Here is a 17,486-nt window from a genome sequence, read left to right on the forward strand (position 1 = left end):
ACAATGAATTGAATCAATATGTATTGAAAGAACCTGGAATCTTTGCACTACTCAGAAGCAATCTCCATGCATTAGTTCTCCTGGAGCTCCTTCATAGACCAAAAATATGGATCAGAAAAATCAGCTCTCTCTCTGCTGTCTAGAACCCAAATCTAATGGCTTTGTTGGCTCCGAAAGGGGGGTAAAACCCCATGACACCTACTCACGGATCTCCCAGATCACTCCTTCTTCTTTCAGTTCAATCTATAGTTTTTAGCCTGTTTACAGCAATCGCAACGCGCGCGATTTCGTCAATCTATCTTTTTTTATGAAAAAATCTCCTAATTGGCTAAAAAAGCAACTAGTTTTTTGCATGCCATCCTAATCTAGAAGCTTTTTCTAACTTTTTTGGATTTTTACAATAAATAATATCAAAAATAGATTAAAATTATCCAAAAATCTATTATTTTTGGATAATCCATGCAACTCACACTAGTATAAATGGCTCAGATCACATTGACTCTCTAGATCAATGGAGAAGTCAGATGATGATGCATTCCATACTTTTTCACATTGTGTCCTCATAACATCACGACATCTACCCCCTCTGAACCTACACATCCTTCGGTATGTGCCAAAATCCTAGTTGTCACTGGATTCTGAGTCTTCTTCATACTTTGCAACCATATCCTTTACTTCTTCATCTTCCATATCTTCCTGGCTAGCCCCTGTATCATGGCCACTATTTTCTTTCAATTCTGGCAACTCATAGGCAATAGATTCTCGCCTTTTGAATAATTTGATTCTTTTCCCTACTACCAGAAGTTTTATGGCTATCCCATTCAACTCATTTAATGCATAAGTAGCATTATCAAATACTTGTCTTACCACATAGGGTCCAAACCATCTTTTGGAAACTTTACACATGGCACTATACTGATTATCTAAACTGCTATCATAAACCAATACCCAATCCCCATCTTGTATGGTTCTTGGTCTCAGTTTATGTCTTTTGTCAAACCGTATCTTATTTTGTATCCTTGTTGCCCTTAACTTTGCAGTTGCTACCTTTATATCTTCTGACTTTCTTTCCAACTGTCTAATGCATAAGGCCAACAACTCCTCTCAATTCAACTCCTCCTCCCAAGGTAACACACTCCATGTGACTGTCATCTCTTCTATCGACATGATAGGTTTTTGACCATACATCAATTCTGCAGGCATATATCCTGTAACAGCACTATGAGTTGTTCTGTCAGCCCACAAAGCATAAGGGAGCAATCGTGGCTACTCTTTTATCTTCTCTCCACATGCTTTTTCCAATGCCTTCACAATAGGTGGATGACCTCTTTCACTTTTTCCATTTCCTTCAGGGTTATAGGCTGAAGTTAAAGCAAGCTTTATCCCCAACCGTGCAAAGAAATCATGAGCTTCATCTGCATCCAACTCACCCCTATCTACTGTAATTTTTTCCACACAGCCATATCGACAAAAGATCTCTTCTAAGAGAAAAGTACATATGGAATTTGTCATCTTAGTACGTAGAGCTCTCCCTTCCACTTGATTATTCAAGTCTTCACGAGCAAGCATAAGATACCTCATTTGCCAAAGACCTGTAGGCATTGTGACCAAATCCACCACCCACTTAAAATGAAGAGACAATGGATATGTGGGTTGCAATCCATCTCGATGTCTCTCAGTTGAATAGATTTGACATGTCGTACATATTTCCACAAAGTGAGCAACATCCTTATACATTCCCTGCCACCAATATCTTTCTTTGATTTTTGTAAAAGTACTCCAAACACCTCTATGACCAACCAATAAGCTTTCATGAAATTCTTGCATTACTTTTACTTGTGAAGCTCTATCACCCAAAACTCGCAATGGCATACCCTGTTTATTTTTAGCATGTTTCCATAAGTATCCATCTTTTAAAAAAATCCATAGGCTTTCCTCTTGATCTTCTTAAACTCCTCATCTGACCATTCATCTCTCTTTGTTAATGTACTGAGATATTGACCAATTCTCAGCCACTCTCCTGCATATTTGTCTTCTAGAAACACTTCTACACAAGATGCAAAACATCTAAAGTGTCTTCTCTTTGTTGTCCAAGCTTCTATTAATACTATAGCAACTCCTTGCATTGCTAAATTCACTCTTGCAACATCATTTTCATACATAAGAAAGTCAACTTTTTCCTCCTCATCCGTCATCCCATCTTCATTCTCATAGTGTGCTCGAGATAACATGTCTGCCACACTGGGTTATCTCTTCCTGCAATATGCTGAAATTCAGGGTTCAAAGATTTAATGTATGCAATCCACCAAAGCATAGCAATGTTCGAGGTAGCACAACTAGTAATCATACCCAATACCGGCAAACAATCAGTCTCAATGACTACATGAGCACCCATAAAATACTCCTTATCACATTTAAGGGCTGTCACAATTCCCCATAATTCTCTTTTTACCTATGGATATCTTCTCTGTCGTTCAGTCAATACTTTTGCACCAAAGCGTATTGCATATCTTTGCCCTTCCTCATCATCTTGCCCAATTGCCCATCCAATCCCGATTGGGCTTGTATCAACAGTAATAATGATAGCATTTCCATGTGAATAGTCAGCCTTTCTCAATGTAGGAGCAGATTTTAAGAGTTGCTTCAATTTCTTCATTGCTTTTTGATGCTTCCTTTCCCAATGAAATTTCTGACCTTTCCTTAGAATCTGATAAAGAACATCGGCTACATATGCAAAGTGAGGAATCCATATCAAATAGAACACACATGCACCCAAGAATCTATGCACCTCTGATACATTCATGCATACTTCTTGCACTCTATCAATCCCATCTATTTTTGCTGGTGATGTCCTTTGCCCATAAGGCCCACACATATGCCCAACAATCAAAACCTCTTCAACTCCAAAGACAGAATTTTGTCCAGAAAGAGTTAAATGCACCTCTTCTAGACGTGTCAAAATCCTCTCACAATCCACAATATGGTCTGCAACAAACTGTCTACATCCATGAGCATCCATCTCTTCATTCTTTTCATCCACTGCACACCCTTTGATTGGAACATCATCCAAGAAGGGCATAGTCAATTGTGGTATAAAATCCCTGAGTACCCTATTCATAGCATTTGTCATGTGTGCCACTAAGTTTGTTGCACCCTGTGGGAGAGTACACATCTGTACTAACCCCAAAGGAGTCTTCATGGTTTTGATATCCCTGCTTTCAATTGCAAGCTGAAACTGATCATAATCTGAGTAAAGATCACCCAAAGAATAGATCGCTCTGCCTGCAAAAGCCTCTGCAAATTCATCAACCACAGGACCTGCACCCACATTTCTTATGGTCACTTTATTGACCGGTTGCATGTCTTGAATAAATCTCAAAGCCCCATTCTTTTTGGGCATAATAAACGAATGATTTGAGTACGGGGCTGAAGAAGGCTCCAAGATCTTCATGTGAATCTTTTCATTTAGCAAATCCATTAGCTTTGGCAAGTAAGCTTTAGGCACTGGAATAAGCCTCAAGTTCCATGGTACATGTGGCACAATAAATATGATCATAGGAGAGACAACATTTGGATCCACACAACCTATTTCACTTAGTTGAAATGAAAATGCCTTCCCATATCTAGCCAACATTTGCATAAAATAGTTTCTCTCAATAGGCAAAAGAAACCCTTCTACACCAACTTTCAATTCATGTAATGTTTCAGATGTAAAGTGATGATCTATATCTTTAGGATCCCATAATCTTTGCTGCCTTGACACTTTTTCATACATACCCTCACTCTCTGGTGGAAGTGGCAAAGCAATTGGTTTCATCTTTTTGTCAACTATCTTATACTTTGTCTCCACAAGTGCTTCAACCCATTGTAATCCTTCCTGCTGGAGCAAACAATGTTATAGCATCATACATATCCAAAGAACATACTAACAACACTCTGTTTTCACCCTTATTTTCTACATGTATAGTTGCTGAAATTTCAGCCATAGTGTCAATAATATTCAGCCCATAAAAGATGCTTGAGATGCCATCATTTTCAGCCCAATGATCTCAGTTTCTTAATAGCTCGTTTCATAGATATGCGTTCAGCCCTACCCATAGCTTCCATAAGGTTAAACCAACATGAACTGCTTGCTATAAACTGAGAATTACCAATAGTAAATACATGCTTCATTTCATCAAGAGGCGAGTACACCCTCTGAACAGCACTACTGTAGCCCCGCATTACAACAATGCTTGATGAAAATCTAGGTCTTTGAATTACCTTGCATTTGGAACCAAAGGAGACTCTCGAAGCGTATCATGATTTGTAGGATGATTAACACAAATAGTAATAAATTGGATTGCTTTTCTTCCATCCTTGCTTCTGACTCTTGTATAAGCAGAACCATCATCAAGCACCTTTGTTTCCATATGCACACCTATAATATAGGGCTGTCCCAAAATCACTGCATATGAGGAATTATCTTGCACAAAGAAGTGTTTCTCTTTCTGTACATCACCAATTGTCACTTTTACATTAGGACATGCAGCATAGAGCTCCCCTGAAGAATTATTTGCAACCCTCATATGCCAACTATGATCAATGTCCACAGTCCATGCACCATTTTCATACAATCCCCGCTCAATGACATTTATCTCAGACCCATGGTCAAGTAAAGCAACACAAGGAGTTTCACGTTCCCCTATTTTCACTACCGTTTCAGTGGTAGCTCTAGCCCAATGATTTCTTGTGTAGTGATTGCGAGGAATAAATCCTAGAGTCTCTTCTCCATATTGTTGCATTTTCCTTACTCCACCATGCATATTGCTACAAGACAATGCATTTTCAGCCACTTTCTTCTCTTTTCCACATGCTGTCCACCACTGATTAGTAGCATCCTGCATAGACAATCCTGTACTTACTTCATTCTCATATTCAGCCCGAATACCCAACAAATCAGTTTCCTCTTCAAATTGCAGCAATGCACTAGTGGTATCACCAAGAAACTAATGCTTCCTTTTAATTATGTCAATGATCTCATCATGAAATTCTCGCTTGGCAATGCCAAGCACCTCTCCCAAGGTAAATTCCACCCGACTGTTTAAGATCTGTTCTTCAAGAGCCTTCTTAAGATCTGTGGCTGTCTCAATGTCAGATTACAACCTGGCTACTTGCCCTTCTTTTTGCCCTTTTGTTTGTTATCCTATTTTTGCTCCCGACTGACCTCCATTTTGTAGCTTTAGGATGATCCACACTTCTTCTTGTCATTCTTTTAGATGTCCCTGCAATATCTTCATCTCTTTTTTGTTTTTCTTCCACAAGTACATCTGTGTTTTGTACCTTTTCTAAATATGCATACACTGAATATGCATCTACCGGTTATTCCCAACCAGTTATGCCACGAATGTCTTGCCCTACATGAGACATTTCACTATCAGTGACCTTTCTCTTTTCAGCTACATGTAAAGCATGTGTCCATATTTTAGCCGTTGGACCAACCATCACTTTGGCCATGCATTCTATCCAACTGTAGACCAAGAGTAGAAGCATGTACCACTGCATAAGCATTTTGGACAGCCAAGTCTTCCAACAACTTTTGCATACCTCCCTTTCCAAAATTCAAAGCAAGAGGCAACCCCGTTTCTTGTGCATGGATCTTGCCATCTTTCCAAAAGATAAGTTCTTGTGCCAAGGCCTCCTAATAGGTAGCACAATCCTTTCTCTCATGCTGCAAACTGTCACACCACATGTATCTTTTTCCAAGCTTAGGGGCTGCTGCCCGTCCCCTTTCCTCTTGTCCTTTTTTATCCAATTTTGCAACCTTCAATTGAATATCCTACATCCCTTTGACCAATTCATCTAAGACATCTTCCCTAATAGAGGGAACAATAGGAGGTACAACCATAGGGTTAGCCACAAAAGCAGGTGGCTTACTGGATACTTCAATTGTCTTACCCATAACAGTGGGCAAGCTAGAGACATGCAATCTTTCTCTTCTTCTATGCTTCTTCACAAGCGCAGTAACAGCTTCCTTGGCATGTCTCCACTCTATTTTCAAACCTGTCTCTGTAGTCTAATCCTCCAGCAAATCATCAAGCTTCTCTTGACGCTCAGGATCAGCTGCCTGTAGAAATAATTCAATTTTCTGACTAGCAAGAGCTTGCTGTTCTGCAAGATGATCCAACTGCTCAAATCTACTTTCAAAATTCTCTTAACAATTCTGTAAGCCACAAGACCCTTATTGGGTTGTATAACCCACTCCTGAAAAGTCTTGCACGTAATCAAACTGGTGTCCTCAATATAAAATTCTTCCTTGAGTGTCTTCTTGAAGGCTACCTAGTCTTCATTCTACAAGTATAATTCAGTAATCTGTGCTTTTAGTTCATGAACAGTAACACGTACAAAATACTGACTCCATGCAGATTGAGCCACTCCAAATAATTCCATCTTCTGAGCATAGGTATGTACATATGCAAATACATTCATGCCATTGAATAACTTCACCTCACACTCAACTGCTTGCAAAGCATTCATCACAACACTTTTTGTTTGAGCTGAAGCTTGCATCACTTGTTGTTGTTGTACCTGCATAAGCATATTAATATTTTACACCAACTATTGCAAAACATAATTGGAGATTGTATTCAAAGGTTCTCCCATATTATCTTTCCTTCTTCTGTGTGACGACCTTTCACATCGGGTTCACCAATGTCGGAGGGGTTTTTGTCGAAAGGTCGAATCCACCGGGGATCAGAAGTAGAAGGGAGTAGAGATAGGAGATGGAAGAGAAGATAGAGAATACCCAAGTGGTAAACACAACAAAAACAAATCACAATGAATTGAATCAATATGTATTGAAAGAACCTGGAATCTTTGCACTACTAAAAGAAATCTCCAGGCATTAGTTCTCCTAGAGCTCCTTCGTATACCAAAAACGTGGATCAAAAAAATCAACTCTCTCTCTCTGCTGTTTGAAACCCAAATCTAATGGCTCTGTTGGCTCCGAAAGGGGGATAAAACCCCAGGAAACCTGATCACGGATCTCCTAGATCACTCCTTCTTCTTTTTTCAATTCAATCTACAGTTTTCAGCCTGTTTACATGGATCGTGACGCGTGCGATTTCGTTAGTTTGTCTTTTTTTATGAAAAATCTCCTAATTGACTGAAAAAGAAACTAGATTTTTGCATGCCATCGTAATCTAGAAACTTTTTCTAACTTTTTTCGATTTTTACAATAAATAATATCAAAAATAGACTAAAATTATCCAAAAATCTAGTATTTTCCGATAATCCATGCAACTCACACTAGTACTAATGGCTCAAATCACATTGACTCTCTAGATCAATAGAGAAGTTGGATGATGATGCATTCCATACTTTTTCACACTGTGTCCTCATAACATCACGACAACGTCCCATACCATGGCCTCTTGAAGAGGATCTACCACGTCCCCTTTCTCATGGGGGATTCACTAGTAGTAATAAGGAGACATCACTTGCATGTAAGAAATATATGAAAATACCACTTATCTATCCCCTATTTATGGGACCTTACCTTATAAAATGTACCTTCCTTCCCTTAAATAACCCTCTTCCCTTACACTCATGTGATACCATACGGTAAACCCTAGTGGACCCCTCGGGCCCTTCCTAAACTTGAGTAAAATGCTTGGACATGTTCACCATTTCTTTCAAATGAGTCACCTTGCATATTGATCTCTTCAGTAATCATGAGAGAGACAAGCTCATCAAAATCTAGAAATGGCTTTTGTATGTATACTAAAGTAACAAATGATTTCCATGCCTTCTCATTATTAAGGCCACTCAAAGTGGATGAAACCAAATCATCATCATTAGGCATTGCATCAATCACTGCTAAATCATCTACAATGCTCCTCACCTTCAAAACATACTCATTGATAGACATTTTCCCTTTCTTCAAGGTATTCAACTCTTGCTTGAGTTGAATCTTTCGTGCCTTTGTATTTATTGAAAACATGTTCTCAAAAATTGCCCAAGCTGCATGTGAAGTTTCTACATTCTTGATACGTCCCAGCATAGTATTATCAATGATTGCATATAGCCAGTATATCACCATTTTGTCTTTTGCATTCCATTCTTTCCATGCCTTTAATTCATTTGTAGTCGGAGGGATACCCAGCTCTGGCTTATTTTCTTCACCTGAAACAAACTCATAAAGACCCTTTCCAATGAGGAAGTTTGTCACATGGAACTTCCATGAAGGGTAGTTATTCTTGTCAAGCTTCTCAATAATGGGATTTCCACTATTCTATGCCATTATCACAAAAAAGGATACAACACAGCAAGTAATTCTTTTGCAACCTTTTACAACAAGTGCATAGTAATACACCGAGTAACCTTTTTCACTGATTTCTCAATAGTACATGTAATCTGCAACCTGTTTGCAAATAAACCTTATGTTTGATTGATTCTTGGAAAACATCTCAAAAGTTAAAGATTTGAAACCTGTAACTTGTGCACTCACTTTCAGTCAACACAATCGAAATCACAATGCACCCTGAAACTACTATCCACAACCTTACGACTCTAAAATGGGGCCTGAAATGGTCTTAGATGCCCAAAACAATTACGGTCAAGCCCTAAAGATCTTATATGTAGAATATACAGTGCTCTACTCACACACTAAATCTCACAACAATTTGAAATTTTCACTCTACCCTCCTGCTTCCGGTGCCTCCGCAAGCACTGTCCAAGAGAAAGAGTGGAAGAATGGAAGAGCTTCTTACCCGTTGCTTGATTACTCAAATCTCGCTTCTTTTCCTTCACTTATGCCTTCAAAATTAGCCTCTCTCAATGGCATGCCTTTGATACCAGGTCAAAAACTGTGTAGTGGAGGGACTTGCTTAAGCTGATGCGCCGAACACACGCTATATACACAAGAGGAAGCTCACTCAAGAACACAAGAAGAGAGATGGCGGCCAAAACTTTTTCTTGCTGATTTCCTCTTCTTCTTCCACATACTATATAATATACACAAAGTATAGGTAAGATACAACATAAAGGAAAGTAGCCTACTAAATCAAATAGTGCATAACAGACTACACTAATTGATTGGTGCTATATCTTTGCTAGTTGTAGGTAGGTGTAACAACCTAAATATAATAAGTAATAAGTCAGTGGCCATGTGAGTATCATAATGACCACCAACATGCTAAGTGTAGACGTGTGGACCCATCTAGCCAGGTGATCCATCATCAATGTCTGCACATGTTGAGCTTGCCATCTCAACATTTGAGAGATGGAAGAGTAGAGACAGTGTTGCAAAGACAACGAGCCAAAGGGGGCTTGGGGGAGGGATTGAGAGAGATAGAAGAGAAAAACTTGTATCTACTTGGAGGAATAAGTGATAGAGGCTGGCTCTTTGTGTGTGAAGGATGACATAGTGAGAAGTGTGGAGCTTGTGGTAGTGTGCATTAGCAGAGTCGTCGGATCTTAGAAGCTCTCAATCAACATCCAAACTACATGCAGTGAGCTCTCTTACATTGACTAGTTTTCTTTGGTTTTCTTCTTGCTTGATAAGTTGTGGATTCTCATTCATGACAAGTTGAATGAGTGAGATGAGATGGTAGGAAACCTCATGGTGAGGACCATAAGTAGATGTTAACCCTCAAACGAACGAAGGTGGAAAATCCGGAAAAGCTAAAGCAGAAGAAAAAGACAAAGGCCAAGGAAAAGAGAAACGGAAGACAAAGACGCACAAGAAGAAGAGTCTTAAATAAGGGAGAAAGGCGCACAAGGAAAAGCGCAAGTCAAAACTTTTGTAAAAGAGCGCAAGTGCATCATGGTTTAATTCAAGGAGCGCCAGGCTCTCACCCGTGCAATTTGTAAATGTAGATGGGCGGTGGAAAGGAAGCTAGGAAGATAGAAGGACAATGGGAAAAAGGGCCAAGGCTACGGCCGGCCATGTAAAAAGGGGAAAAGGGGATGACCGCCCAAAAGGGATTTAGGGTTTTGTATATAAAGTTGAAAAGTGAATGAGAAGCTCATTCTTGTATGTGGCCAAAAGTAGCTCTCCTATTCTTCTTCTTCTTCTTGTTCTTGCTTGCTTGAGCTTGTGCTTGAGAGAGGGAGTGTGAGAGTGTGAGGGAGTGAGTGTGTGAGGGTGAGGGACCGAGGAGGAGAAGCTCTCCATCTTCTCCTCTCTTCTTCTCTTCTCTTCTCTTTTCTTGTCTTGCTCGCGGCAATGGAGCTTGGAGCTTGGAACGGGAGGATCGAGCTTGCTTGAAGCTTGCACTTGGATTGTGGAGCTACCAGAGTGCGTGGGAGAGGAGGTAACTCGAACGGCACAGAGGTAAGCTCACTACACCCGTAGATATGGATGGCGCGTCGGCTATGTGAGAGGTAGCCATTAGTGCTCGGCTTGGAACGCTTGAATCAATAAGCGGTCCGTGGGTCTTGGCGGTTGAGCGAAAGCTCCCACATTTTGGTTCCATTTCCGGGACCGACGGATTCAAGCCTTGAGCACTTGCACGCTTCGAATCGAGCATTGGAGTAGGGTTTTCCCCGAACCGGTGCTTGAGATAGATAGGTAGGAAGCGAGGGGGTTGAAGATGGTATTCGATCTCCTTGGCAAGTAGGTGTTTTGCTTTCTTGAGATTTATGTTGTGGAATGAAGTAGTGTAGGAATTTACTTTGTGATTAGATGCATTAGGATAGGAAAAAAACAAAGAAAAAGAAACAAACAGTAGGGTTCTCTGTTGCTGTATAACAGGCTAAAATAGGGAAATAGGGGCACAGATCCTTGGAGTGCCGTTTGATTCGAGCACCAGAGTGGTTCTAGGCATGTCTGGCATTCCCTTGTAGTGTCCTGCACCTATCTGGAAGGCGCTGGACGATTCGGTGTAGTAGACATCAGCCTAGAGGCATCGCGTGCAACTCGCAGGCCGTCATCCGCGCCGTCGAACCGGGCCGTCCGAGTCCCAGAATCCGACATCCGATTTTGAGAATCGGATGTTCGGACAACCGTCCGATCGGACCAACCCATCCAATTTTGAGAATCGGACGCTCGGACCACTCGGACCACTCGGACACTCGGACTTGGACCAACCCGTCCAATTTTGGAAATCGGACCAAACCGTCAGACTCGGACACTCGGACCACCCAGAATCGGATTAGTCAGAATCGGACCAGTCCAGAATCGGACCAGTCAGAATCGGACTACCCTGTCCGATCTGATTCCCAGAATCGGATCACTTTTTCGATCCGACTCCTAGAATCGAACGCGACCAAAATCGGACCACTGGGCCGATCGGACCAACCCAAAATCGGACGTCCGATTCCGATAATCGGACTCCTGAAAATTGGACATCTGAGAATCGGACAAAAAAGTGTCAAAATCGGACAAGTATCTAGAACACAAATTTTGACACATCTAAACCCCGAACTTGACCCCAAAGGCTAGGTAGAGCTAAAGGCACATCACAGATCCATCACTGGGCTAAAATTTAGAGCACGTAGCTCAAAATTTGGCTATAAACGGTCCTTCAAATTATGTATGGATTTTACCGTACCGGCCCTGCGGGCCGGGGGGACTACCCCCCCGGACCCCCGCAGAGGGGGCTCTGCCCCCTCCGCGCCTCCCCCAAGTAGGTTGGAGAGAAAACGCGCGCCGTGATGACAGGTCCCCCAAATTGGACCCTAGTGGAGTAATGGCTCTACACGAGCATGGATTCTCACTTGCAAAAGAGCAGCCAAAAGCCCATATCCAAACAGAGAGAAACAGAGACCCTAGAACATCAATGGGCCAATCTAGCCATCAAGGGCAAAAAGGCCACACCACGAGAACACAAAGACATTGTGTTCATACCATGTCTAGTCAGAGCGAAATGCAACATCAGCAAGCTAAACTTGAGCAACACTGCACAGACAACCCAAAACATTGGTGGAGAATCCATGTCTGGTCATGCAGTTGGGGACTCAAGGGCATCTGTTAGAAGGCTTAAATTTACAAGCCAGGACCCAGAAGATGAAGACATAGTACCACCTGCTTATCTTAGGGTCAAACTCACCGCGAAAAGAGAGCATACTATCGATGCTCTGATTGATGAAGGAGAAAATTTTAACATCTTGACCTATGAATCATGGACCCTACTAGGCCAACCAGAGCTCACACCAACTAGTGCAACTCTTAGCCCTTATGGGGGACACCCACAAGCACTCATAGGGAAGTGCAAAATACTTGCGACAATTGAAACAGAAAGCTTGCCTATCCTATTTCATGTTCCTCCAAATAGTGCTAGCTGCGGAAAAGAAACCCTCCTAGGAAGACCCTTCAAAAGGGCGACCAAGTGTGAGGCCGACTATGTAGCACAGAGGATACACCTGACACTACCGGGTGTGAGGATAATCACAACCTTTAGCAAGGGTGACCTCATCAAACCTCGAGGGAAAGGCAAGCAAGGTGCTGACATAACAGCAGTCAAGCCTACAAACGAGGGCAAGGACTTGTTGGAAGAGTTGATACAAGCACAAGTCGAACGAAGAGAGCCAGTGAGTGAGGCCAGGCCTGAAAAGAGAAGGTCAAGAGACAATGCCAAGGACGGGCTTTGGACTTACAAATATCGTAGAAGACCCCAAAAGAAGCCCAAGCCTTATAGATGCAGGCATCGATGGAGAGTCAATGCAACGCCACGATGGATATCCAAAGCATTGCTATGTGCTCAAGGGTATTATGTAGGTAACCGATGGATTTGGGTACCAAAACCCCCTGTTAAACCTCCTTTGTCGACTGAAGGCCAGATTGTATCAAGAGCAAAGAAGCGTAGGAGGAGATCTAAACAAAAAACCAAGGCTCAAGTCAAAAACAGTGGAGTGACCGAGCCCCTCATGGTCGAAATCAAGAGACCCAACGGGACCAATTGGAGGGTAGATCCTCAGCCTAGCGTGCTTGACAAGCAGACATTAGGTGTAATCGTTGAGGATATGCAAAAATCATTGGTGCCCAAAGAGCCTTTGATTTCCCAAGGGGAGAACAAGCATCATAGGCACAACATTGCTCAAGGCAAGGCTGACCGCTCAACAAAGCAAATGGCACAATCGTCTAATAGCCTCGAGCAAATCATTCAGCCAGTGCCAAGCCCACCTAAGAGTCCTAGATCTCCTACATCCTCTTTCGCCAAACGGTCACAGAAAGCACAACAGCAATCATCAAGGGCAGCTGCTCAATCCCAATCTCCATCTCCATCTAAGCTTCCAAATGTCCAAGAGGTGGGACATGACAGCATCTGTAGCTCTCGGCCCAAGGATATGCCTATGCGACCTAAGGTGGCTAGCTCAACTGATACTCGACCTACACAAGTGAATGCTCTAAGAGCAACGACCACTTCTGATCTGCCTAGGGATTTGACACCGCAATCCACCAAGGGTAGCCAGCCCACTAAACTAGTTGCTACTACTTCCAATCAGGGATCATAGCAGTCACAGCCCTTGGCCGTGACAATGCCCCCTGCAGAACATGTCCTTAGAAGTTTACCTGTGGAGGAGGTGTCACAACCAACTTCCTCGACAACTCCAGCACTTTCAAAGTGCCTAAAGCCTAGGATGGAGGAGTTACGCGCAAGGGAGTTGGCTGAAGAGCTAGACTCTCCGAAAAGGGAGGCAATTGTGCTCTCACAACCTAGCGAGGCTATTCAATAGGCCATGGCCATGTCCCATAAGGATACACTAGAGAAGGAGAATGTTGAGGTCCAACCAAGCACATCAACGGTTGACCTAGTCCAGGGTCCTGAGTCGTTGAGAGATGCACCTACACTGACCAAGAAAAAGAGGAGAAAACAACGAAAACAACAGCAGTTGCAGGTGGTTGCGGACCCCAAGGACATCAGGATGAAGAGTGTGAGAGAGCTGATGAATAAAGCATCGATTCCATCCACCAATGAGCCCACTGATGCCTCTCCTAATGGCGGTGAAATCTCAGACACATCCGTGTGCTCCGACAAATCAAAGCAGTCGTTACCATCAATGGGTGCTTGTAACACTCTATCCACTGACAATAGAACTCGCATTGACAAATCGAGAGTGGATACAACACTATCACGACAGGGTGACGAATTCACACCAGTCACACCCAAGGAGAACCATGACACAATAACGAAGCCTCAAGAGAAACAAGGAAGCCCCAAGAGCATGAGCAATCCTAGTGTTGACCAATCTTTCTCATATAGGCCTGAACCCCCAGCTATGCTAAAGCCTAGGCAACCTCCTAGAACCTTGCATGAAATAGCAATCGAGCAAGCCCTCGTTGAACATAGAAGTGTCGCAGAATGCTTAACTGAGTTGGATACTAAGCTCAAGGTGGTTTCACGCGTTTACGTCCTTGCGGACATGGGCACAATCCCCAAGGAGCAGCTTGGAGATTACTTGCCCTTCCCTTTATCTTGGGAAGAGCAGGAACATCTTAACGAACACTATGACAGGCTCCTGCATGAACGCATGCGACTCACCTCTGATGAGGAAGCCAACAAACTGCGCTTAACTGTCACGTTCAATGAAGTGCTCTGCCTACCGAATCACGTAGACATAGAGCAACTAAAGTGACTAACAAAGGGCCGAAGTCAATTTGAACAGCGTTGGTGTGAGAACCGCATTGCAATGGCCGAACTAGGGGCTCAGATCATGACAGTCTCAGAGGAGCGATTGGCCAAATGGCGATCTCAAAGAGACCCAACATATGTGGCATTGACTTCCCTTCGAGTGCTGACTGACATTTGGGGTACGGACTTAGCTGGAACTAGGCTATAGGGCCCTTTAATTGATAAGGTTCTCACTGAGGAGGAGTTACATATTGCCAGTAGACTCGGTCAAGGTTCCATGCTACTCGACGTGGCAAAATATCTATCAGTATTAAGTAAGCTGCCGCGAATACTGGATGCGTGTGCCACGCTCCGGTACAACCCCGAGTTCTACACTTGGTTCTTATCCTCGTGAAGTGACATGGATTCATAAATATGTATATAAATAAACATTGATTCTTGTGTCACCTTGTATAAACAATATCAACACACACAAGCAATGATAGTCAAGCGCAGGTAGAAGAGTTGGGTCTGACAGGCTAAGCTCCTCAAGTCCTCTTCTCATCACACATTTAAAAGTTGTGTGACCATTCCCACCTCCAAGTGAAGGGCATGCAACCCACATTACCGCCATAGGAGGCCTTGACCAACAACACTGATGTTGTAGACAGGGTGCAGTCCCTTTCTATACACCTTCTTCCCGTTTTGGTCTACCCTTCCGAGGATGTGCCCTATCCCACTCCATGATAACCAGTCCACACAACTTAGCATAATCCAATATCGGCTAATGGCTGGAGGCAAACCGAACATCATCATGGGGGCCATCCCTTTAGGATGAAACACTGCGTGCCTTACCCCTCCTCTTCTTGTCATCACAGGTGCTTGATAAACCACACTAAAATCCCTTCCATGCGAACAGTTGTATCCTGTATCAAGGTCTAACCCTTGGATTGCATATTGCAAGCTTCCAGATGGAACACATGGAGAACCATGGACATCTGGCATGCAAAGACGCTCTTCACAGACGACGGGAGCACGTGGCACGCGCCCCTCCAGCGGAGCACTATGTGCCCACCCTCAAGAGATATGCCAAGAAGCGAGGCCCTAAGCGCCACTGTTCAGGGTGAAGGCCAAAGAATCCTCGAGTTAAGAAATCCAAGATTCAAAACGCGCAACAGGTGGCAGCACTAGTGGCACAAACCCCCAGCTCATGCCCGGGCCCCAGATGCTCAAGGTCAGAAAGGGCAGCTCAAGAAAGGGAAGAATTCAATGAATTGTTTAAAGACATTCTGGAAACGGTAGCGGCTCGGGACTACACCATTCATATCCCGGCCAACATGTTCCCTGCCCAGCCTCGTGGGAGCCCCACACTAGCACCTCCCGGTCGTCTAGCCAACCGGACTCACCTCGCCTCGTACCTATAGACTAAATCCCTATGATGTACAAGTAGCTCGACAAGTCAGCAGGCCAGAACATTTTGTTTTTTTTATGAGTAAAGGGGCAAGATCCCCACTTGTACACATTGCCGTACCTCTCGTTAATGTATGTGACCGTAACATGCAATGAAATAGGCATCCCAATAGACATCATAGCATTCTGAAAAATTATGTCTTAACATGATTGCATTGGTCCGATGTACTTAACACAAGCGAGCATATACTCTCACGAAGTGACAAGTTGATGCAGAATGACATAGGTCAATGTCTAGAAGCGTTTAACATCCAAGTCACCACAAGACCACCAACCCCACAAAGAACCATTATGGAGGAAGTGACAAGAATACCAAGAAACAAAAGCCATGACGGAAACGCCACTAGATGAGAACCCAAGGACACCTCTGCAGAAAAAGCACATATTGTGCGATTGAGCATGGCCAAAGCATAATCATCGATTACCTCCTCCTTCTTGGCCAAACTCTATGTTCGGGCAGGAGCCACTCTCTCAACAAGGGCAAACGTCTCTTCATCATCCATGATTCAATTTGCAAGATGCTCTACCCTTGTCCATGCACAGCTCACTCCAAGTTCTACCTCAATTGTTCGATGTCTCACATGTTACAAAGAGGTTTGCAAAATCTCAAGTATATCTCTTCATCTCAACAACAGTTCCTCTAGCATCAAGGCTGGTGACACAATCATCTTTGTAATATCCATTCTTCATAGCCTTTGGATCCCAACATTTCTCAAATCCAAATGAAAGGCTAACAGCCTCAAAGTATGGCATTGATTGTATTCATTTTTTCACCACCAAAAAAAAAAGGAAAAGAAAAGAGAGAAAAAAAAGAGAAAAAAAAAGAAAAGAAAAAGAAAAACACGCACACAATCACAGCACCGCACCTAGGGGTCCTCAAATTAGGTACGTCCAGTGACCTTGGTCGGCTGGCTCCGTCCCTAATCCCCTAGCCCTTTGTACATCCCCCACAATTGTTCAGGGCACATCAAGGGCAAGACATACCTCGGGAGCTCACCTCGCCTATGGTTAGACCTGTCACCTTGAACCACTTGCACAATTCTTTTGCACTCATCTCAATGCCATTACAATCAACAATGGTAAGCAAGGCATGAAAGACAATGGAAAAGTACACCATACTTTTCAAGCACTACAAGTAGTTACTAGCTACCAAGAGCTAGACATCAAGGAGCTCAATTATGCTACGTGGCCTTGCCAAGACCATAATGATGTCTCAAGCGATCTTCAAGTGTACTCCCTGTCTTCATCGATAAAATATTCCATCAACTTAACCCCTTGCTTCACTGACCCATTGCTATACAAGGAACCAGGCCGACAGTCTTCTAACTAAGTAATATCTAAGTATGCACAAGCACTCACATAATACCTGCACCGAAGTATATACACAGTTTGGGTCCTCAAGTGTAGGACAGTACTCTCAGCTTGCTTAGAGTTCGACCTGTCTCCCAAACTAATTGCACTATGTCTTGTGCACAATAGAGA

This window comes from Lygodium microphyllum, chromosome 10 (assembly GCF_053477565.2).
Source record: "Lygodium microphyllum isolate KBCC chromosome 10, Lygodium_microphyllum_v1.1.10, whole genome shotgun sequence".
Taxonomy (NCBI): Eukaryota; Viridiplantae; Streptophyta; class Polypodiopsida; order Schizaeales; family Lygodiaceae; genus Lygodium; species Lygodium microphyllum.